Source organism: Oreochromis aureus, linkage group 12, assembly GCF_013358895.1.
Source record: "Oreochromis aureus strain Israel breed Guangdong linkage group 12, ZZ_aureus, whole genome shotgun sequence".
Lineage (NCBI taxonomy): Eukaryota > Metazoa > Chordata > Actinopteri > Cichliformes > Cichlidae > Oreochromis > Oreochromis aureus.
The window spans coordinates 27204380-27228605 of record NC_052953.1 but is presented as its reverse complement, the minus strand read 5'-3'; the positions used below and the strand labels follow the sequence as shown (position 1 = coordinate 27228605).

Genomic DNA, 24226 nt, shown 5'->3' with positions numbered 1-24226 from the left:
ATGTTTGGAACATGACAAGTGGTGTCAGTGCAACGGTATCTGAGTTAATATCATAGTCCTCTGGTCTGGACAAAAGTAGTTGGGGGGGGTTACTACGCTGCATACAAGCTTGTTTTGGGCACAGCGTTTCCGTCTTCAGCTGCGTGCTTTGTCTCCGACCTCAGCTGAGTCTGCTCTCTGTCTTTGGTATTCCTCTACAAAGGCCAACAGGAATCCTAGGCTTGTTGATTTAGCCCCCAGTGGCCGGAGGCAAAGCATCTTTCATTAACGTCTAAAACCTCAGGAATGAGATACTGGCCTCGTGATAAGATCTGGTAATGCAGTAACATGGAATTATGGAAGAAGAAAATTGCCATTTTGTATATAAGCACCTGTGATCTCCCACGAAAGCTCGCTGGGTTCCCCGGCTTGGTTCAGTCCCAGGAGAGAAGACGGTCCTGGAACTCAATCTGTCCAACAGAGGAGAGATTTTCAGGCTGAAGGCCTGGAGCAATGGAAGGTGCTACTGTCTGCTGAGGGGTCAGCGCACAGGACCAGACAGTGAACCTGTGTGCCTGTCAGAGAATATCACTCTCAGGAGAAATACCCCCGGTGTTCATGGTTCTGTTTGTGGTCAGCAAATGTTTTAAGGTCAGTACAAAAGCATTTATGAGACCCTCTGGAGATATCACGCGCTGCTTAGCAATAAGTGTGGAAAATCAAAGAGCTGCAGTGAGAATATGGGAGTTCTTGTTTTCTTCATTGCACTTAAAAAGGTATGTCAAAGTCACCGCTTTGAGAAAGACATTTCTTTATCTGGGCCTCTATCAAGAGAAATGTCAGGAACAATAGAGTTATGTGGCACTCTGGCATTTCAAAGGAGTTACATACCCTTATACCACAGAGCTGAGGTCAGATTCAGAGTACTTGGAGCCTGAGGTGCAGGTGTTCTGCTTGCAGCAAACGGCCTGAAGGAAAAGAAAAACCTCTCCCTTCACTCTTGAGCCTCCTTCATCCTTACAGTTTGTGACGCTGTTCGCATGGCAATCACAGTGATGAAGTATTTTAGGATCTTTGGTTTGTAAACTTGGCATGTATTTAATGTTGGTCACTTACACATGATTGCAATTACAAAAAAAACTATTAGAAGCTAAGCCAGTAATTTCATCATTCCCACAGGGCCTTCGCTGCGAAAGGCTCATCTGATTTTCCCATGCTTTCCAAAGCCATGACCACAACCGTAACTCTGAATGTGGAGCTGTCTTAATATAAAAACAAGGCTGCTATAATGAGTTGAGCTGTAGACAGATCAAGTGGAAAGAAGAGGCTAGAAGGAAGCTAGAGGAAAGTCTTATTGTGGCAGAACTGATGTGTTTTTGTCTTCTCTGGATAGTTTCTTCATCACCTCTTTAAATTTTAAAGCATTTGGCATGCAGCCTGTGGCAGGTTCTCTTGAGGAAGCAGGAAAGCAATGAGGGTCAATGGTGCCATAAATCTTAGACTGTCCACTTTGGAATCTGACGTGGACACTTGAGATATGCATATTTAATAGAACGTTCATGTCGACGTGTCTTGAATGGCCAAGTCAAATGCTTTTCATATAAAGGGAACTGTTGCTAGATGTTAACAAGTGAACACAAACTTCTCTGTGAGCTGGACAGACATATCGCCAAACGGTCTTTATTTTGTGTCTTCCTGTAATGCCAAATAGATAAAACAGCACATACGTCGCACCTGTAGGTCTTTTGAAGGGCTCGAGGGGGGAAAAGAGCTAACAGCCATGTTTTTGCACCTCATTCCAGAGCAATGCAATCAGTGACATAACCTGTGAGACTCACAGTCAGAGACAAGCATTCTCCCTTTAACCAGCTCTCTCAGAAATCTGTCTGTCCACTTTGCTGAATGAATGCACCCTCTGGCAATACTAATGTTTTATATATCAAGACAAAAACTGAAACATTTAAACGTGTGAAAAACTAATCAGTAGCTTGTAGAACCATCTTCCAGCAATATCTTAAAGTACCTTGAAATAGTTGTTTTATGTAGACTCGATCAGTCTCAGCAGTCTCAGCATTGTGGAAGGATGACATTGAGGTTTCCAGGCAATTGGAAACACATTATATAACAGCTATATCACAAACTTGCATTTGCCTCTGGAATACTTTGGTATACAGGGAAGTTTAAGGTTGATCCAATGGCTGCAAGGTGCCCATATCCAGCAAAATACACCCAAATCATCAGCCCACCACCACCGTGCTTTAGTTTAGTCTAGTTGGTCTGAGGTGTTGGGTTGTACTGTTATGCTGTGTCAAGTTTTCAGTAAATGTTGTTCTGTGCCCAAACATGTCCGATTTGCCACATTGCAGCATCTTTTTTTGGAGCGGGTTCCTTTTTGTTTGTTTTGCTTTTTTGGAAAGAAAGGGATTTCTCCCGCCAACCCTTCCAAACACGCCCTACTTGTTCAGTCTTTATCTAACACTGTTATCTTGTACTTTGCTGAACTTTAACATTTAACATGCTAACTGAGGCATGTCAGGTACTGTCCCCTGATGGGAAGACTGGCAACTGTTTTGAATGTTTTCCACCTGTCGACCTCAAATTCTTGGAAATTGCTTCTCTAAGATCATTCCTCTTTAGCATTGCGATAGAGATGGTCACACTTCCCGATCATCAGTTAATCACATGCATTTGATTATCAGCACCTGACTGTTACTTACTCTCTTATATCCTATGGAAGTTTTTCCAGACACCGTTCCTGAATTTTGGCTTGGTTTTTGTTCAATAACTAATGACAGAGTGTAATAGGTCATGTGTTCTTGTCCACCTTAGGTTGCTTTTACAGTATTTGATTTTAATACTTGCTGATCACTTGATTATTTTTATTAAGTCTTGACACATAAAATACCTTGACTCTGTGCAATCTTTTAGAGGTGATATTTTGTAGCCAACACAGCAGATTTACCCTGAACAATCTTAAACCAATCTCCTTTGATTGCTGTTCCATCGGTTCCCCAAAACAGCACTTTTTTTAAAATACAGTGCCATCATTTTGCCTTCGTGTAGCAATTAGCCATCCATTTAATTACTGGGCCTTTTTGTGGTTAAAATGTTTGACGCAATCACCATTTGCACTTGTAGATAAAGCGAAGCAATTAAGCTCCATTCCGGACTCTGAAACTAATCTATAGTTAAGGAGAAAAAGGGGAAAACACTAAGCATATATAATGTAAACAGTTTCTGGCAACAGAGCAGGGTATAAGTTCAAGACAATATTTGGAGGCTAGAAGACTGACAGTAATTCAATTAGACAGGAATCCTCACTCGTTCTGTGGGTCAAAGTTATCCATGTTAATCAGCAGAGACCGGAGACATATAAGCTGCTGGTTTCCTGCTGGGGCTTCTCTGTCTGAATGTGTGCTCGTACCAGACTTTGCATTTAATATAGAAACTTGTGTTAATACAGACTGACCATTAAAAATGTAGATGGCATTATTTTGCTGTTATATATTATTATTTTTGGTTTGTTTTTTTTGGTATATTACATTTAGCAACAAACCCAAAAAGAAAACAAAAAATTATACATAAAGTCTTTTATTACCTATATGGTGTTTTGATAGATTAATAGATAAAAAGGATTTTATGATAACACAAATCATGAGGACTGTAGCTCTTCCTTTGTGAACCATTTTCACAAGGTTTCAGATCTATTTTGTGTTTATGTTGGTAATCTCTCATCCAGCGCTCCAGTACACCTAAAATTGTTGTTTGTGTGTTTTTTGTTGTTGTTGCCATGTTTAAAACCCTAAACACAACTTGGTTGGACCCTTTCTCTCATTACCTGTTTAAGTCTCAGCATTTTTGTTATTTTCACAACCTGAAAGCAGATTTTTCGACTAAACCCAAGTTGTGAGGATGATAACATTTGCTATTCAGTGTTTTAAAAAAAATATCTTAAGAACTGCAGCTTTTCCTTTGTGTTTCAGAGAAAAAGCAAGGGTGAATATGAAGATTGTATTTCAAATGGATTTCTGAACAGTCCAGTGAGCTGCATCTGCAGAGTGAGCTGTGATCCTCGGAGTGCCAGAGTAAGAATGTGGCTGTTGTCTGGACACTTTGCACCCTGGGAGATGTCTGCAGAAAGCAATAACTTCAACCACGCTGCTGTCAGCTTGGCCAGAAGCAAATGATCTAATGTCTGAAAAAAGGTCAACCAGCGTATCAATTATTTAGATAAGCCAGTGTGAGTGGAGATGGGTATGGATAGTTTGATATTAGGAAAATAATTAACTGGAGTGTTCTGAGCGTGATGATCCCAATTATGCCAACAATTAGTTCTACCTGTCTAGGGGAAACCTCCTTGCACCGAGAACAGGTGCAAATTGCTGGAGTCAAAAGGAGTGAACACAGACACACACGGAGAGGACTAGAGCCAGAGCTGTCATCCTGCCTTTCAGGATGAAGTGGGGGATTAGGATGGAGGTGAAAGCATGCTGAGGACCACGGTGACAGCAGATGAAGGGAGGCAGCCAAAACTCCTGTGGAATTCACAGGGACTCAAAGCAAAACTTTTGGGGTTGCTACCAGAGCGCTGGAGCTTTCTCTGAAGTATTTTTGCCAGAAAAAAACCAAAAAATCCCACACATTTAATCTGAAAATGTCTTTTGCAATGATTGAATGAATCCTACCACAAAGAAACTGATATTTCTGATATATACTTTTCAAAGTACCTCCTGGGAGCATAACAAATTGATGACAATCTCTCTGTGTTTTGATCCGTTATAAAACATGTGCAGTGTGTGTCAGAGCAGAGGAACCTGGCACAACACCAGCCAGGACTCTGACAACACTGATATTAATACCCCAAAAAATGATGCCTTACAAATTACACCTTGTATTTGGCATATTCTCACATGCAGGCGTGTGTGTGTGTGTGTGTTATACTCCTTTCTGCTGGTGTTACGGCTACGCAGGAATGCGCTTTCCAGTGTGTTTTCCTCCCCTGCCGGCTTTTAGCTGTGGTGGTCCCGCGGCACCAGCCATTCGTCCTTCCACAGACGCGCAGACTAGGCCAGCCCGGGCTCAGGTATCTCCACTAACCTCCCCTTTGTCCCGCTTTAAAAAAGACTCTTTTGTCTGCCTTTTTCTGCAGGTCATTGTGAGGAGCGCTTCTTAGTGTCAGCTTTAATTCACACTGTAACCCTAGCCGTGATGCCTCCCAACTATCCACACTGCCTGCCTGGCATTTAGCTATTCCGTGGAGAGCTGAGGCTGCATCAACCCCCCCACACACACACACACAACTCCCCCGACCCTCCACCCTATAACTGCACCCAAGAGACAACTTGCAAACTTTGTTCCTTAAATATTTAAATGCCCCTTTAATTGGCATCTGTCAGACCCTGGATCAAACTCCAAGAAAATCCTGGTGTTGCCTTTTTGTCTTCTCCCCATTTTTGTCTTTAAATGTTAGAATACAACAGAAATCTCCCCCCTTTATGTTCAGTGGTGTAGATTTATGCCTTTAAATGACACTAAGGGGGCTCGGCTCAGCAGTGTATATTGACAGTATTTTTATAACCTCTGACCTTAGCATGAACCACAGTCAGAAAAACGGTTACATTAAAGGGTCTTGGAGTCCATTCTTCAAACAACAAAGCCATGTGAAGGGATTTGTTCACTGGATAATGTAAAAATGAACAACGCAGAAGGAAATGCACCAAAAAAATAACACTGGTATTTTTCTCTTTGGAGCTTAACCTAAGATCCCAGCTGGGGAGAGCCAGCTCCAGGCTCTGTCTGCCTGCCTACCCTTGAAGAGGAGAAGAAACAACAAGAGGAAAGGAAGAAAAAAAAGAGAGAGAGGCTCATGTTAAAACAGCAAACATCATAACCTGATATCAACACTCAGCTGGGGTTCGCTTTGCTTCTGCAGTCTCAGTTTTTCCCTCTTGGGAGGGTGCAGTCTATAAGGGCTTCCTCAAACTATCTCCGTGGCTAAAAATAAACCCTCATATACGGTACGCTGGTGTCAGGAGTTTAAAAAGTTTTCTGGGGAAAATGTGCACATTTTTCTGTATCAGATTACACATTCAGATTAGGATGTCAGATGACAGGGTGAGTTTACGGTACAAGGTGTTTTCGAGAAGAGGAAAATAGACGTTTTACTTAAAAACATTATCTTCAAAACTGTGATTGCCTTCGCTGAATGAATGCAGCGTCATGCAAGCCAGTCAGTGGACCCTGAATCAACCGCTGCAATGAATATGTTGCTTAGAAAATACATTTTATACCAGTGCAATACATTTGATATCATAACTGAAGAGTGGAATAAAAAACAACTTTATTATGTCTTCAGTTGAAATAATACATTTTGGTCAGTCTAATTTATGTTTTTCCCAGTTATAGCATTGATAGAATTAGTCAATTCCAATCATATGAGTGCATCTAATTTTAATTCAAATAATGTTCTTATTTTTATCGTCATCAAATCTCAAGCCAATTTTTGAACTCTTCATTGTTTCCTTAAGTTTCCCACCACAAACGTCAGGCCCAGCTACAAGTTCGTACATTTCGTTTTCAGTTTGTAAAAGCAGGTTCCAAATATAGACTGTCACACTTTGTAACAATAATTGCTCGTCATTAGTAAATTAATAGTTAAGTAACTCTTTCTGTTTCTGTTAGCAAAGAATGAAATTATAGGTACTTATCGTTAATTATGTTGGAATTTGTTTCTTTGACCTGTATAGTACAATTGTGTGTCACTGTTTCCACTAACGATGGAGGTTATTATTCATCTTTGGTTATCATTTATTCATCCATGCATTTCCCCATTCCTCCATCCACCCACCTCCTGCAGCTAAACAGAATTTTATACACCCACACTTGAAGTAATTTCAACTTGGACTTCCTTGTTTGTCGTGTTTTCCTCTGAACTCTGTCTTGTCCCTGTGTTGATGCCATTTTGACATTAGCTTGTGTAATAAATAATTGTTTTATGAATTATCGCCTATATTATGTATGGTATCATAATATAACACCTGTAAACATGATAACTACTGTTGTATGAAGTTGTTAATGAGCACCAAATATGGCTTTGGCATTTGGTTTTATTAACAATTAGTGGTTCCCAAAGAACCAAATGCTTCTGTTTAGCTAAAACTGTTGGAATCTACAGATATGTGCAAAGTTTCCTTGTTCAGTCCTGTGGTGCCTGAAGCCAACCAACAAGCATGAATGAATGGAAATACAAAGCGAAACCAAAAGTCATGAGACAAACTCCATTCTTTACTGATTATTGTGGCAACAGCGCTCTACCTGCCAATTAGAAGCTCTTTAGAACACAAGTTATTATTTTTAAATATCCACATAAATGGTTATAAATGGATTACACTGTCATTGTTAACCATCTAAAATTCCTATAAAGATCATTTACAACTTATAAACTAAATATTACAATTTTTAATCATAAAGTTGATTATTAATGTAAAAAGAACATGAATCTAATGAGCTGGTTAGTTTTATACCAGAGGGATAATGTAACTGGCTCAAATTATATAATGGCCATGTCAGGCAGCTATATACAAAATACTTAGTAGGATCAACTACTTGCTGGTCTTTTGTTCTGTTGAGGATGTGAAGAATGTCACTAGCGATGGGTCTTACCTTTGACTGGATAAGAACGGGAAATCAATGACATGGATTATTGCAAGTTGCTAAAAGATTGCTGAAACAGTGTAGACAAACATTTGCTGTGATCTCTTTTCTTAATTTCGATGTGATTTACACACAGATGAAACATAACTACAAGATCATAACTAATTCAAGTGTTTACCTCGAATGTAAAATTTTTAAAAAAGGAGAGAATAAAAGAAACAGCAGCTTTGACTAAGATGGTAGAATTAGATGTAAAGATTCCAGTAAGTCACCGCAGTAAGGTAGATTTTCCCCTCTGACGGGCGACGATCGAGTCTCTCGGCTGGGGCGGCCGTGGGATGGAGCGGAGGTTTGTGGGAGCTCGTCTCGGCCCAGTTCCCCCGCTCAGCTCACATTCTCTGGGTGAACCCGTGTCCTGGGGCCAGTTGGGCAGCACAGGCTCATGTCTCAAGTCCTCACAGTTCACTGGGCCCTTTAAAGTGAGCACACCCACCAGGGGCCCTAAAGACTACAAAAACTACAAACACTCGGCTGTCCAAGCTCACTGAGACACACAGATGCACACTTGCATGCATACATGCACACACACACCAACTGTTAACAGCCCATTTATCTTCGATACAATGGAGAGACAATAACAAAGACAAAGATATTATCTGCCTCGGCTGTTAGTTCCACAGGACAGGAATTTTGGCCCTTTGCGTCACAAAAAGTACGGCATAAAGGAGATATTAGCTTTTATTTATCTGAGGTTTTTTTTCCAGAGGAAAGATATAGATCCTTCGATGGTTTTGGGAGGACAAAGTCAAAGAGCAGATCAGTTTTCAGACATGGCACACTCCGGTGAGCATACGCGCCAAGATCAAAGCAACCCCTTTGCCTACCGCAGTGCATCCCCAACAGATCTGACAAAGTGTCCCCATTGTGTGACCCCCCGACCCATTACTGATAAAGAATCGCTTCCAGAACCGCCCACTCGGAGGCCGAACCGGTCCTGCGTGGAGCTGCAGTTCGTGCTCTGAGGGGAGCTGCGGCACGCTGATGAACACACACGATATGACATGTCAACTTTCATGCAGTATGACAGCATCAAAGACGCTAGGAGCGATGTGAGGCTTTTCTTTGGCATCGGCGAATTCCTTCAAGAATCTGACTTCACCAGAAAACTTCACCAGCTGTTCTAATTATTCTATTTTTTCACGGGATTATTACAAGAGTATGTTTGAGCATTTCGGAAAAAGAAAGTTGCTGGGTTTGGCAAGTTCCTTCCAGTTGTTTGGTGTTTTTACTGAAGCAGGACTTCACATGATTTGGTTTCCTTCCTTGCTTAAAATAAAAATATTGCAGTCGGGTGCAAGTACACAATCAAACATGACATTTCCGTCAGTTGATGTGGTTTGTTTGGGGATCGCTTGTACTTGGAGAAATAGGCAAATATGTGCGCACACCCACGCCACACACACCTGAGCATTTACACTTACACATTGTGCTGGCTTGCTCTGCTGCGTCCACAGCCTCAGGCATGTTCTCGGTCCCTCCCTCCCTCGTAATTACTTTGGTGATCAAGGTCGGAGCAGTAGTAAAGCACACTAACCCTTTAACCTTCTGTGAACTCTCCCATTAGTCTACCTTGGAAGCCGATGCGTGGTTTCAAACACTGTCGCCCACGACGAGCCAGTGAATTAGTCTTGGCATGAATCTAAGAGACAGGTCTAAAGGGTTGCCGGTGCCTCTGCGTGAATCCGACGCTGTAGAAGAGACAGCAAGAACGCGAGGGGGTCAAAAATGCAGTGTTATCAAACACCCCCACCTTCCTCACCGAACCCCCTGCCTGGGCTCACAGAGAAAGGACAGACTCCCATAACGTGCCACGCCATTCTGCCGGCCCTCGGGGCTCCTCCAGAACAGCTCAGGAATTCAGATTCGGGGTTTGACAAGGTCTACAGCTGGGAGGAGAATTTCTACCATCCTCCTTCTCACCCTCCTATTGTCTGGCAGTGGCTTCCCAGTGTTCCCTGTCTGGCTCAGTTGTTCTCGCAGCTCAGTGTTTTGATATTACTTTTGCTCAAGTGCAAGGGTCAGCCGGGCTGTGACATCCGAGTTTGACGGGAAATGAATTGCAAACAGTGATCACGATAAAGGTGAAAATTTAAACTGGGATCGACTGTGACAGAAAAAACAGAGGGAAGGAAGAGAGCTGTTGTTATTAGCAGATACGCTAATAATAATGATATCGCCACCGCAGTTATTAATAATAATCCTGGCAATGAATACGCGTGTGTGTGTGTGTGTGTGTGTGTGTGTGGTCCAACAGACATCTTGACATCATTATCATCATCACTGTGTCCTACAGTGTCACAGTGGTCCAATGCCAAGCTTTGCCTGCCCACAACTTCACTGGAGGCTGATAAGAGGACTAAATGATAAGTCCAGGGGGCTGCCATCTTTTTACATCCTCATCCACTTTTGCTGCATGCAGTACACAGACCATTTTCCAGGGGGCAGTATTGAGCTAAGAGAGACCCACACTGGTGATTGTTGAGGCAGCCAGAAACACTTCTGAGGGTGAACACAAGGTTTAAGGCAAATAATCAAACTCTTTTTGATAACTCTGTGACGTGGATTTAAAAAAAACAAAAAACATTTATATGGATTGAGCAGCTGAAAGAAGTCTAAAACTCAATTTGGAACATGATGACGGCCATCATTTCGCTGACCTGTGAAATTGGAAACCTGACTTTCTGTCCTACAGCATCTTACATCTTTTTGAGTGACATAATTGTTCGAGATTGTATGTTTCTGGGAGCGCTGATGAGATAAGACACACTAATTATATCAGTTCAAAGTACTGTGATCTTTCTATACCAGGTTTTACCATGTAAAAGCACCAGGGTCGATTCTTTTTTCCCCCTTCCCTTTTGTCCAAACAGCAATTATACAGTACCGAAGAATGAAACAAAAGGGCAGCATTGGCCTCCAGAACCAAATTCTCATCTTCAGACGTCAAACACGTTTGGCATTTAAGTTCGTTCGATCGCTGCTTTATCTCAAAAATCGGCTCGACTGCAGCGCGGCAACAGAATGAAAAGGGTGTTCACAGCTGAGGCCACACTGTTGCCTTCACATAGAATTTGATGGACAGCTGAGATGGACCGGGCAGATATTAAGAGTGGGAGAAGGATATGACCGGGATGCAGATGAGGCTTGTCAGAGCGGGGTGGAGGAGGAGGAGGGGTTGGTCGCTGGAGAAGGGGATGGACAGAGGGTGGTGGTGATGTTCGGGGGGACTGGGCGAGCAGCAGTATGCAGGTGGTGACTGGCTGGTGCTCCTCAGCTGGGCCTGCCGCCAGCTTGGCCCCCGGGTGCCCTGCTTTGAATTCAGCCCTTTGTGCTGCCCTGCGTAGGTCAGACAAATTCATGTCTCATCATCCTCTGAGATAGCCAGCGATACAGGATAATGACTCAGCTGCAGTTTCAACTCTATCGCCTCTGCAGTAAAATATGTTCATCAAAACACTCGGATCTTGCGTGATTCCGTCAGGCGGAAAGTACCTGAAATGAACGCAGACACAAACAACATTTCTATCTGTTGATGCGTTCGCAACAGACAAAAATGTGGCATTGGAGGAATTTAAATCAATTCATTGCCGCTCCGTTTGGTTCACTGATTTGGACAAATCGGTATTTTTCAGACAGAGCAGTAACATATTACCTCCAATGTTGCCAAAATAAACTGTTAAGTTAGTGGAATTTCACAGTAAAATATTCATGCATACATACTAATCTGACAGTAAATTGAGTTTTATTTCATGTCTGAATTAAACTGACAACTTAATAACTGATAAGCCTTCTTGAGAACCCACGCAGTCATAGCTCAGTATACTCACACACACACACACACACACACACACACACACGCACACACACACACGCACACACACACACACACACACACACACTTTTATGTCTTTGGGAGGAACCAGTGGGTCAGTGGCCTGGGTGTCGGCCTACTTAGGCCGAGTCAGACTAGTGGACAGGCTCTAATGAGAAGCAGGAGCAGTGAAGTGGGAGTGGGACTGGCTCTAGGGAAGGGTCACATAGGGTTAACTATCAAAGATGAGTGCAAACCTATCCCTGTGGAAAAGACACTGAAGAAAACATCGCCCCGCACACGCTAAGCTCCGCAAAGTGGGAGTTCCTCGCCTTAATTAATCCAAGACACAAGGTCCTCCCCCTCCAAGTAAATTTTGCTTCGCTCTACAAAAGTATGAGTGTTAACACACCTACATGCTGTTTAGTTTGTAGACAGTTTTTTTCTAGTGCACGGTGCTCATTTTGATTATGTCACTTTGGAAACAGGCAATATTTGAAAGCCTCTATTATTAGCTGAGCAGAAGCTCATACAGTAGACGAATAACAAAAAAAACCAAACCAAAAGTGCCATTTAGATATTTATTGAAAACATAAGTAGAAGAAAAGCTAATGCAGATATGGGTAACCACAGATGAAATATGAAAGCAAATTTATTACCGGAGCTGGAGAAATTTTGTGTGGGTTCGTCGACAAACACCCAGCAAATTTTAGAAAGCTGCGCCGTGATAGACAGTTTAAACCCGAAGGAAAACAAAAACAGATGTGGAAGCCTAGAATTAAACTCGTCACAAACTTTCGGCAGCTACGGACTTGTCTGAATGGCTAATTTTACAAGGAATCACTTGCTGCATATTAATGTAACGCAGCAATTCAAATCAGGTGCTTGTCCAGTTTGTCAAACGGGTAGAATGGGAGCAGTTTAGATGATCGCACATTTTCACACAGCTGCAAGAATTTTCAGCAAGGTTTGTTTTTTTTAATCAATTGATCTAATTCAGTTTGGCTGTCAGCAGCTGTCAACCCAAGCCTCGGTGTTTGTTCCCCAAACTTTAGAGTGCATATGAGCTACTGGGTAAATCTTACTTTTCCAGCATATTCATCATACATATGAAAATGTCGGAAGCGTTCCAAACAAACCAGTGACTCATGTGAAGTTGATTAGAACTTCTTTTTTTTTGTAATCTTCAAATATAATTTTGAAGGAGCTACTGTGTTGAACCAACACTTTGTTGTTTAATAACACCAGCTACAGTATGGCTACTAGTTTAATTTGCAATTGATCCCATCTCCCCCTGCAGCTCTTTCTGCAACTCTCACAATGAGGACTTTTCCTCACAGCAACACATTAGTTTTCCTCCACTTGACCAGACAAGGATTTCACTGGTAATGGCCCCTTTAATGGCCTACGGGTCCTTGGGTATTGGCTGTAAAGGCTATATTATTGAACGGTCACTACTTGACGGACATTTTGTGTAAATGTGTAGAATTTGCCGCGCCGCAACTGTAACCGACCGCTCAATCAGGCGAAATGAACGCGAGACCACCGAGAGCGAGGGCGACGACGGAGAATGTGAGCACCCTGCGAGAGGACGGGGCATGTCAGTAGACCAGAATCAGCTCGACAGCCAGGACTCTGTCAGCTTTCACTATCTGAAACACGCCGGCTTTTCTGCTGCAGCTGCCCCGGAGCGAACAAAGTCGTCTGTTCAGACACGCCGAATGTTTTGGGCACCTCCTCTTACATCAAAGGGATTTAATAGACAGGCAATGATCATTAGCTAATTTGAATTACATGATGACTGAGAAGAGAGATATTGAAGTCATGTATGTCCTAGTTTGTCATTGAGTGTAAAAGAATAGTAACTCTGCTCATTACAGCGCATTGACAGTTTACAAGATCTTTTGATATATTAACATGGGTAGTTTCTTCATATCTGCCTCACATTACTTTATTGTTTCAGACCTGGGTTCCTCCTGCTGAGATCATTTACTGTTTTAGTTCATCCTAGGCTGAAGTCATACTGAAATTCAAGCTCCCAGACATCGCAAATTAATCCAGTCTGATCATAGTGATCCCATTTGCTGGAGTATCTTTGTTGTAAACACTAAAGATGGCTGGCACCTGTCTCCTCACATACAGCACAGCATTGGCAAACCCATCTGCTTTGCATATTTATGTTTTAATTGCATTGCAACCCGCACGGTCTATTAATGTTGCTCTGTTCCAATTGCTGGAGTGACACAAATATGCCATGTTCCCCGTCAGCTCCGGTGTGCGTGCGGCAGAGGAAGCAGAGCGATGTGCTATTCAGGAGGAGGCAGGGGTATCTTTCAAAACCAGCCTCAGCTTTGCATTACCTAATCTGTGTTTTCCACTACGAAGTGCAAAGATATTCCTCACTTCAAGGCGTCACGGCAGCACGTTAGAAACTGCGGCCAGCGCGTTGTTTTGGGTACTCTGACGATTAATGACTTTGTCCCTCAGTTGAATGGCAACAAAGTAGTTTTTATCTTCTGCATCGTTTCACGCAGTTTGAACACAAACTTTGGACCGAGAAGATGGAATTCAACGTTCCCAAGGCGAGTCAACAAGAAATGTCAAGAAGAGACATGCACCTTCAAAGGGAAAGCCACAGGCAAGGGTTTGTGGGTAGGTTTCTGTGCAATGGCAGCTCTTTGTCAGGGCTTGCTGCCTTCTCCCGAGCCTCCGGTTCCCAAACACCCGAAGAAGAAAATGAGGCCGTTCTGTCAATCTGCAAGGTTGACACCACTGCTGCTGCTGCTGAGTGGCTCAAAATCCTCCCTTTGTGTTTGGATTTGTGAACTCTTTTTTATTACGCATCAAGGAAGACTCAAAAGAACAAATTGCATCAATACTCTGACAAGGTTAACAATGTCCTATAATACAGATGCAGGTACACGTGCAAAACACAGAAAATAGACCCAGAGCAGCTGTGTTAAAGGGAGCAGCTATGTTTTCTAGGCAGTTGGACTGGTTAAAATAGAAACTTATCTGTTTCTTCCGATGTGCATTGAATGGAGGTCTTAGAAAAGCGACGAAAAATGCCTCCTGTGCTGACATGCTGTAAAGCTACTGCCAGCAGTTGGTTAGTTAAGCTTGGAAGAAAGACAGGAAAATGGGAGAAACGGTTAGACAAGCCAAGCCTGAAGGTAACAACGTCCACGATGCCTGGCACCCTCATGGTGCTGAAATCATTCAATACGTTAACACCAGAAAAATCATGACTTTTTGTTCTCAGCATTTTGAAACAAACGAGATATATATATGTAGATATATAGATAGCTACACAACTCTCTACCTCTGTCTAAGGAAAACCCCTGTTGTTGCCTTTTTCAGCCACGTGAGTGGTAAAACTAGCTCACTGAAATACATAGGGATCTCTGCCACATATTAGTCAAACATCACTTCCTGTTCTCAAAAAGAGCCTGTTAAACACAGAAAGCTGCAGCATATTCTGTATCACGAACCTGGCAACATTACGCATTAAATAACAAAGTTTTACTAATTTTATTTCAGTGCCCTGCAAGGTTCTTAGCACTCAGCGCCAAGGAGCTCGTCACGTCCCGCTTGTCAGCACAGGAAGTCAGCAGAGCGCTTTCACCGAGGCGGGCACAGCGAGTCTGATGACATGCATAAAGGTGGGGATGAGGAACATGTGAACTCAGAAACCGACGTGCCTCCTTAGCAGCAGGGACGCCTCTGCCACCGAGGAAGCCCTGACTTCAAGATTCGGGGGAGCCCGTTCTGATGCAGCGCCGTGCGAAGGTCTGACTGCACTAAGCAGGAGCTCTGAGAAACTCGAGCCTGGAGCAAAGGCGCGCATGCTGATACGCACAGCAGAAAGAACCGGCTGGGGCGAAAGCAGGGCTAAAGCTGGGATTAGATCACATATTACTTTGAGAAAAAAACCCACCACAGTACACGACTGTGTTGTGCTCTAGTTAGCCGACGGACTCTAGTGTAATCAATATTTACTCATAACGGCCACACAGGGAGGTCGCGACCTTTGGTGTTGGTGGCTGGTTATAATCTTGAGTTAGGGCTCGTAGATCCTGATCTATTGGAACGCTCAGTGAACAATTTCATTACAGCTATCAGTCATGATGCATATTACAAGTGCTGGTGATAAAATATACGAGAATCTTTACTCATTCATCAGCGGAAACCTGTTCTAACAGTCTTAAAGCTAATTATTTGTCCGTTCAAGCTATCGGCGTGCTTCCTATGGCAAAGACTTAAAGGTCATGCTGTCTTTATTACACACAACATTTCATCTCTAAATCCATCTTCATTAAAACAGTGGGAGGACAATGGCCTTCCTTGAACTCCCAACACTTAACCTCGCCAGGCACAACAATATTGTAAAAGTGCAAATCTCTCTCCAAAATGGCCCCACAGTTAATAATTAAGCCATGACATTTGGGGAAGACACCAAAAAATCCATATGGTGAAATTTACTAACCTTTTGAAAAGCTAGCAAGAGGAGGCAGTTCATCCGCAGTTTATTTGGGGCCGTTTTAGTCCATATAATAAAAACACACCGAAAGGTCGGGCGGTGCACAAAGGATGATTGTCTGCTGTTAACTGGAAGAGAGCAGGAGGCTAATCAATGCTCTCCACATCAAAACTCTATTAGAGGAGCGCCGTCTCTGGGGAGGGGGATTGGACAGAAAGACAGGACGGACAAATGATATTCATATGTAACACTATGGATTATAATTGTCATGATGTAGTGATAATCGCGCTGGTTCTTGCTACAATGTAAAAGGTCAGTTTGGGGCAGAGTCACACTGACCTCTGTTCTCTGGAAACACAAATTATTAAGTTACAGTGGGTCAAATGTTCAAACGGTGGGAGTCAAATGTGGCCCACTGGTCATTAGATGATCTCAGTGCAATAGCTAGCATGGCGCTCAGTAGATACTGATTTACAGTTTTAAAAACATCTTACGCAATTAGCCGGATTTAATTTATCTAAACAAACAGAAAAGCATCTCTCATAAGCAGCTAGGTGGAGGACGTGGGTCAAGCTCTATTTTCAGAGTAAGCATATGTCTTTTAACTCACTGACAGTCTCCAGAAAGCCTCTCATTGGAGTCATTAAGGGTATATAATAAATAGGGTATACATGACAGGAGGTGTGCCAAATACAGAATTCCTAACAGTTTGGTTTAGCCCTCACTGGCTGTTGACTTTCAGATTTACTGTCCACGCTCAACTCTGAGTGTACACTGCGAGTGATTTATCAGCCTCACAGGTGAGTTCTGTCAAAACATCCAGGGCTTAAATATACAGCTCTGGGCTCACCTTTTCCTGCATCGTATCCCACACCCAGAGGTAATGTTTGTGTGAGCTGCTGTGAACAGCCAGGCGAGACTTCCTCCTCTCCTCTTCGACTTCATCCACACAAGAGCGAAGGAGTTACTCTGAATTCAGACTTTAACAAGCTTTCCGATTACTTTTATATGCACGCGTGCTTTGGGAATAGGAGTAACTCAAGTAAAAGTCTTTCTTTCTTTTTTTAAGGCTCTCTTAATAAATTGCCCGAGAAACCTGAACTGTATTGCACTGCACACACTCTTCCTCCTAATGTGTTTAATATGATTGCTGCATTTATCTGCCAGAGTGACGAACTTAATTCTCTGCTCCCAGTTTGACAAATGCACGGCGCATCCACGACACACCCTGTTGGACAAAAGTTTGCTTGAACTTTGCCGGTGATGTCTATTTGCCAGAAGGTAACTTAACACAAGGAGTAATCATAAACACAGGTGTCAGTTGGCCGCGCACGTCATGATGTGGAAAACATATCGGTACTAATTACCAATCGCTCTTCATGGGAGTGAAATTTGATTGACCTAGCTTGTCATTTAGTCCTCATTAAAAGAGAATGCCAAAATTACAAGTGTAATGTGGGAGCATAAACTATCCTCTGCTAGCGCTAGAGTTGAAAGACAGCATGGGGATTGTAATCTGCATTATTACACCGCCGCACAGCCTGGAGCTGGTACACTGATCATAAAAGCAAAATTCACTTTGTGGACAATTAGAATATTTGCCTGAACTTTAATTTCTTTGAAGGCCTTATTAGTACTTAGTATTACTTCTTAAAACATCTGAAGGGAGAAACAAGGCCTCATATGAGTCAAGCATTGTGACGGCTGCCATCTTTGGAGCCAAAAGTGACTATATTTGGACAAGAAGGTTGAAGTTTAAGTCGATCAAAGTTAACATGCTTGGCTACACTAAATAACCACATGCACAAATAACCTAGTGGAATTTTACTCCCCACAGTTAGTACATCTGCCGCACAGCCACCCATATTATTTGTTAAATAATTGCATTAAAATTGCTCCACAAACAAAGCTGAGAGGTTCATGTATTTATGTGTGGGCAGGTGAAGACAATAGACAATCCACGGTAAAAGATGAATGTAAGCACCATGATGTCACCCCTTGGTTTTACAATCCACATTTTGAAGCTTCAACCTTGAAAATTTTTATACTGACTTTCAGAGCCAGAAGTCACCACAAGCCGGATGAGAGGGTGGAGAGCTAATGCTAGCCAGCTTGGTTAGCAGCTGCATCAATAAACTGTGTGGGTGAAATGTACAGGCACACATGTTTGCTAATTAGTGCTGCAATAACAGGCTGATAAAACTCTAGAACGTTCCTCACCAGAACTGAAGCACAAACTTCTTGGATGGTCTGTCCCACACGGCAAGCTATAATGCTAATCAGGTAATCCAATAGAAATGCTCTGAAGCATACACATGGTGAAGAGATCCAATGCAGTTACTGGAAGGAGGCAGACGGACAGACAGTGATTGGCTGTCAAAGTGGCCACGCCCATAACTGAATAGCTGTTGGGAACTATCGAAAGCCTGTTTTTTTGTAACTATGCTTTTAACGTAAGAGTTGACTTTCAGAGCCAACCCACATGGTACCCCTGTGAGATTATCACACAGACCAAAACTGACATTTTAACTTCATCAGTGTGCATGTCTACTGCTATACTGGCATTCACATCTAATTCAAAACTTTGTTGTGCCTTATTATGCAGTGCATATCATATGGGAGTTATATTGTTTCACTTTTCACTTTTTAATAGAATTATAACTGCAGTATGCATGACTCTGCACACTATGACTAAGGCACAAATAATAAAATGTTATGCTTAAGATATTACCCAATTGTCAGATGATGTGGCAAATTTGTAATGTCCCTGGAGCCTGGGGTTGGAGAGAGTGCAGGACTTAGATTCCAACATCAAGGGAGAGGCTCCAGAGGGTGAGAGTGCTGCCTTGTGTCGGACCTTAAGGTCACCATTCCTTCGGCTAATGCCCCTGGCATCACCTTCCTCCTTGACTTCAAACACCCTGGCTACGCTCCTAGACCATGTACCAATAAGCACTAATAATGCAGAAAAATGAAAACCAAAACAGATGGGCTCCAATAGAGGTGGGGATTACTCAGCCCTATCCAGGGCTCTATCTACACCCCTGGGCGGTGAGATGTGAATCCCGAGCTGTTTTTTTCTCAGCATAAAACAAAGGCGGGAGGTGAATAAAACAGTTGCAGCAATATGTTTGCGTGTGCCAGAAATGTTTATGGCAAGGTTCCAATAATTTCTTTTTAGATGTGAGAGGACAGGACTGGATTTTCACTGAACCTTCCTTTGAATTGTGGCTTTTGTATTTTATTTTAAAGTCTTACATATTACAAATATGCTCGTCTCCATGAACACTGTTCACATATCTATGGCACGCAGTTTATGGTGCTACAGTACACTAGTTGGTTACAGTGAAACCAAGAAGGTAACAATTGTCTACTGTATGTTGGACATGTAACTTGCAAATAATGTGTCATACAGTGGCAGCAATGTCTTGCGCCGCTGACTGACACAACAGGGCAACACGCTGCTGTGAGGGCATGCTCGGAGGTTTGGCTATGACCTCTCACTCTGGTAAAAAAAACCACACTATAGCCTTTTATTTGATTATGCACAAGCCCTCAAGGCTCAAAGAATATGTGTCAGACGCTGCTTAAAAGTCTCCCTGAACAATTAACCACACGCCATGGAAAATGCCCAACAAAAACACCCCCAAACCTCCCCCAACCGTCTCAACTGGGGACTCGCTGTGAACTCCTGCGAACCCTGGGAAATCATGAGAAGAAATCTAGACAGTGCTAAAACCCACAAACGTCTGAGTGTCTTTGGCCTGGCAAAGCAACAATTAATTGGATTTGGTTGGAAAGAAAATGTAACTGTGACGCTCAGAAATGACAACTGGGAATGCCAATTAGAAGAACAGTAAATTTTAAACAATGGGCATTTCAAAATAAAATAAAAAAATATGGTTTGAATGAGCCCCTCCCTGACTGAGTGAGTGTGATGAAGTAAGGGTTGGATGTGCGGCCCTGTTGTTCACTCTTCAGCTACTGTCTCGGGTCACGTTGTGCTTTTATGGGGCAGCTGGTCAGAAACTTGCTTTAAATTACCCCGAATAACAAATCGAGATCCATGTGTTTTTGATGGGCCGGGAAAGAAAAGCTAAAAGTTAAGGAGACTAAATGAACCACAAACGTCCAATTACGTCTCAGGTAGAAAATTTCAGGATTTTGGTTATCTAATGAAAATATTGTCACTAGACTCATTTCCTATGTGGTGCCAGAAAGGTAGAAGAGAAAATGTGTTAACAGTATACTGAGGGTTGACTCTTTAACTCTTGGTGAGTTTGTGTCTCCAGCTCAGGTTTCAGGGTGACTGTTTTTATATCGGGGCCATGCTTACCTCAACCTCTGACGGTCTCTTTTGGCCAATTCACACCCAAGTGCCAGCGAACACGCAGTGACATGGATTATGTTTGCTCATTACCGTGACTTTTGGGCAAACAAAAAGTAAAACCGTAGGCAGATAGTTGATGAAATACATGTATTTGCTTGTGTTTTTGTTTTTAAGTCTAGTCTACTCCACACCCAGAGGAGATTGGATAGAGTAGATATTTATATAATAAAGATTATGACAGTTTATGACAGGAAAGAGTTTTATCATAGGAAATAATAAAAAAATGGAAGCTATCCCTTTCCTTTGTTTGAGCTAGATTAGAATTTAAATTCAGTCAAGATAAGCTAACAGGGTAGTGGCGACAGCTACATGTTTACCATTCAGGCATATTGCCTTCTAAATCTTGACAGGAGAGAGTGCCGTGATGAAAGCACATCACCACAATTTAGCTAAATGATTATTTTCAGAAGTTATTCAACAAGACCAAGCTAGTTCTAAACAAAAATTCAGGACATTAAGGATAAACATGTTGAATGGTTGATATTGGGTTTTTTTTCCAAAAAGGAGAATTAGACACAACACTGGTTCATCCCTTAAGTTAAGTCCCTTTTGAATGTTTCATAGGTCTGAAAATGAGTGAAAAAGCAGCCAATGTCCAAATTATGTCGTAGGATTTATGGTTTTTGAGGTTTACTCTCATCTTTTCCACTACAATGTCAGCAGCAGGACCTTCTGTCCTCCTCCACACCTAAACACCTTTCTGTAAGCTCACCTGGCCTGGCCTGAAAGGAGAGCGCTTGAACCAACTGTACCGTGGCTCCCGTGCAAACACAGTGTGTGCGTAACAGCCTCATTCATGTTTACTGTAAGTGGAAGTCTTTGTCACGTCTGTTTACTCAGTCTTTCACATCTTTCACACTCGAATCCACATATATATTAGAAACCTGATGCTGACTTGTTCGTTGTTCTCATTAAACCTGAAAACAGACACACACTAAGTCAAGCAGACAGTCGCAAACAGACGCACACACTGTTCAGCCTGACAGTTTATCATGTTTGCTATGCATTAGTTTATCTGCCGCATGGCAACTTAAGCTGACCGTGTCTTTTAAAACCAAAATCTCACTCGTCCAATGAGTACCCAGTCTAAGACTAAGATGATGTCACTGTAGGGCGTTTCCTCCTTGCAGAATGACAAGTGAAGATAAATGGCAGTGTAACAAGTCCAACACCTGGCTGTCAGATTGAAGACAAGATAGCCATAGACAGTAAATGTTATATATAGGCAGATGGAGAGAAGATAGTGCAGTCATCTTCTGTTAAGCTGTAGCTAGTCGCATTTTGCGAAGCATACCGAGACACAATAAGACACAAGATCATGCGTGTGTTGATTAATCTGTTTGGTCACATGACTAAACAGACTGTGGGTGGAAGACTGCCTGGCAGCACTGAGAACTGTCGGTGAGATGAAGGAGCACCCAGATGGTACTTCCAAGCAACCGCCCGACAGCCCTGAGGTTATAGGTGGGGTTTGTGCTCTAGTCGTGCAGCTGTACTGGTATGTCACCTGAACTTTTCTCCGACCTCACCCTCAGCCCACGTACGTGTTTATGCCTTAACGTCCACATTCTCTTACAGACAAGTCATAAACTGGAATGTTTTCATGCTGTATTACTCAGGTCTGCTACTGATGTTGGACAAACTAGGTAGGTTACAGTTGAGTTGTGAATGTAGTAAATGAGTTGTAAAGGACTTACATAAGTTCTAACTAATGCCAGTGTTATAAAATGTTCACAAAAAAACTCTAACACGCTAATGTAAAGTAGTTATCTTTACTGTTTTCACAATTTTAGTACATTATAATGTTTGCTAAATACAGAAGCATTTAAATTAAGTATTGGTGCTAGAAGAAAAGTCAAGTGACCACCAGTTTTATTAGGATTGATCTTTTTGGGACCAATAATGTCTATTATTTTTCAAGACCCATTGATAATGCTGCTAAAAATTAAAGATGAATTCAATGAATTGTGCATAAAGGCCATTAACTGAAGTAGCTCGCACATGGCGAGAATGGTGTGAATATAGAGTACTGTTCTCACAGAACTGAAAAACTAAGGATATGTAACACAGAGTTATAAGCTAAGGCTAGCTAGCTTAGTTAGCTAGATGTATTCCTAGGCAGACACAGATACCTGCAAATTAATGAAAGTAACAAACATATAATATACAGATACTGCACTACCTCTCCATACTTGCTCCACTGTGGTATTATTATTATTTTTGGGGGGTTATATCTATGTTATCTTTGCACCAACTTGGAGATATCTGTGTCTGCATGATGCACCCATACAGTCATGGATTCACCTTGCTAAGGCCTTATTCATGCAGGACTATGGACTAGTCAGTAACCCCCACTAATGGCTAGGGAAAAGTCTGTGCAATTTTTGAGAGGTATACAGAGCTGCACTGAAAACCTTCTTGCTTTGGTCACTAGCACTTTGCAAGGAAGACAGCAACTTGTCTGCAAACACCTACAAAGTATTCACCAAATTCTAGTATAACTGGATAAAGTATGATGGAAACCATAAATGGAGTCTGTTGATCTTCAAAGTCAAAATTGGGCCTTTGAAATGTCTTGGTTGCAGCACTGAGGCCCAACCTTTACTCTGAAGGTGAACAGTCTCTGTTTCCAGTTTGCATTGCACTTCTTCCATTTTCTGAACAGGTTGGAGAATAAATGGTGGATATTTGTAGACAAGCTGACGTCCTCCATGGAAACTACAGGTGACATGCTAGTGACCAAAACAATCACAAAAAGGGTTTTGGTGCGGCACCTTTGTTGGGACCAATTTTAACTAGCAGCAGCCAACGAATTGGGCAATATATTAAATTTTTCCCCAGTGATTGGAGATTTCTAGAGGTTCACTTACTTGTCTCTAGCTGTTACGTGTTTGATGCCTAACCAAGTTAAGACCATGATTCACAGTCTATTAAAATTTCTCGAGTGACATCCTACACACATTGAGAGAGATAAGTTCCAAAGAGGGTCCTGGGGATAGCTTTGGTTGTTATTTCCACAGTTGCCTATAGTTTTTTGTGTGTCTACAAACACTTGTTAACTACTAGCTAGCTGAGCAATATAAAAACTTGAAAAACTGTAACACAAACCAGAAATGAAAGAAGGTTCGTCTTCAAAGTAAAAGTTCTGCCTCAGTGCTGCAGCCAACATGTTTCAGTCATGTAATTTTTACTTTGAAGACAGATGGTCTCCATTTCTGGTTTGTGTTGCACTTTTTCAGGTTTTACTACAGCTCAGCTAGTAGTTTACAAGTGTTTGTAGACAAACATGAAAAACTTTTCACAGTTTAACTGCAGATCAGGGACTAGCTGGCCAGTGTGTGTAGACAATTCTGCCACTTCCATTCAAACCACGATTACAGCAGTATGCTAGTATGCTTGCCAACCAGTTGGGGAATACACATTTTTCCCTAGCGACCATTGTTTGAAAAGGGGTCACTGACAGGTCTGTTGGCCTGAGTGACTGGGGCTTTAACAATAATTTTGCCAGCGACTGCCATCAACCTCCAGCAACTATCCATAACCAGTCAGGCAATACTAATTTTCTCCTCATGACTAAAGATTACTAGATGGTCATGGACAGTTCTCTAGGCCGGTGTGATTGGGGCCTTATTCATACCATGACTGTCACAAGTCCAAAATGATGGACAAGTTAACATCAGAGGGTTAATCACATGTCTGAAAAACATCAAAAGGACTGACTTGCTTTAGAATCAGCCTGAAGTTGTTATTTGAGCAACTGCAGTTTTTGGCACTCCCATATTGGCTTAATTTTTGAGCCCCAAAAGTTGGTAATACTTGATGACTTGTCACTGATGGTATTTATTTAACGTTA

The 24226-nt window shown here is 42.2% G+C and overlaps 1 long non-coding RNA gene across 1 annotated transcript; it reads right to left on the bottom strand.

Annotated features, from left to right (window-relative positions):
• Positions 1-89: 89 nt before the first annotated feature.
• On the bottom strand, positions 90-18242 carry LOC120443161. The gene is made up of 3 exons (XR_005615201.1): positions 18204-18242; positions 372-449; positions 90-293 (listed from the first exon to the last, which is right to left on the bottom strand). It is a non-coding gene; the product is annotated as an uncharacterized LOC120443161 (long non-coding RNA).
• Between the last annotated feature and the right edge of the window lie 5984 nt (positions 18243-24226).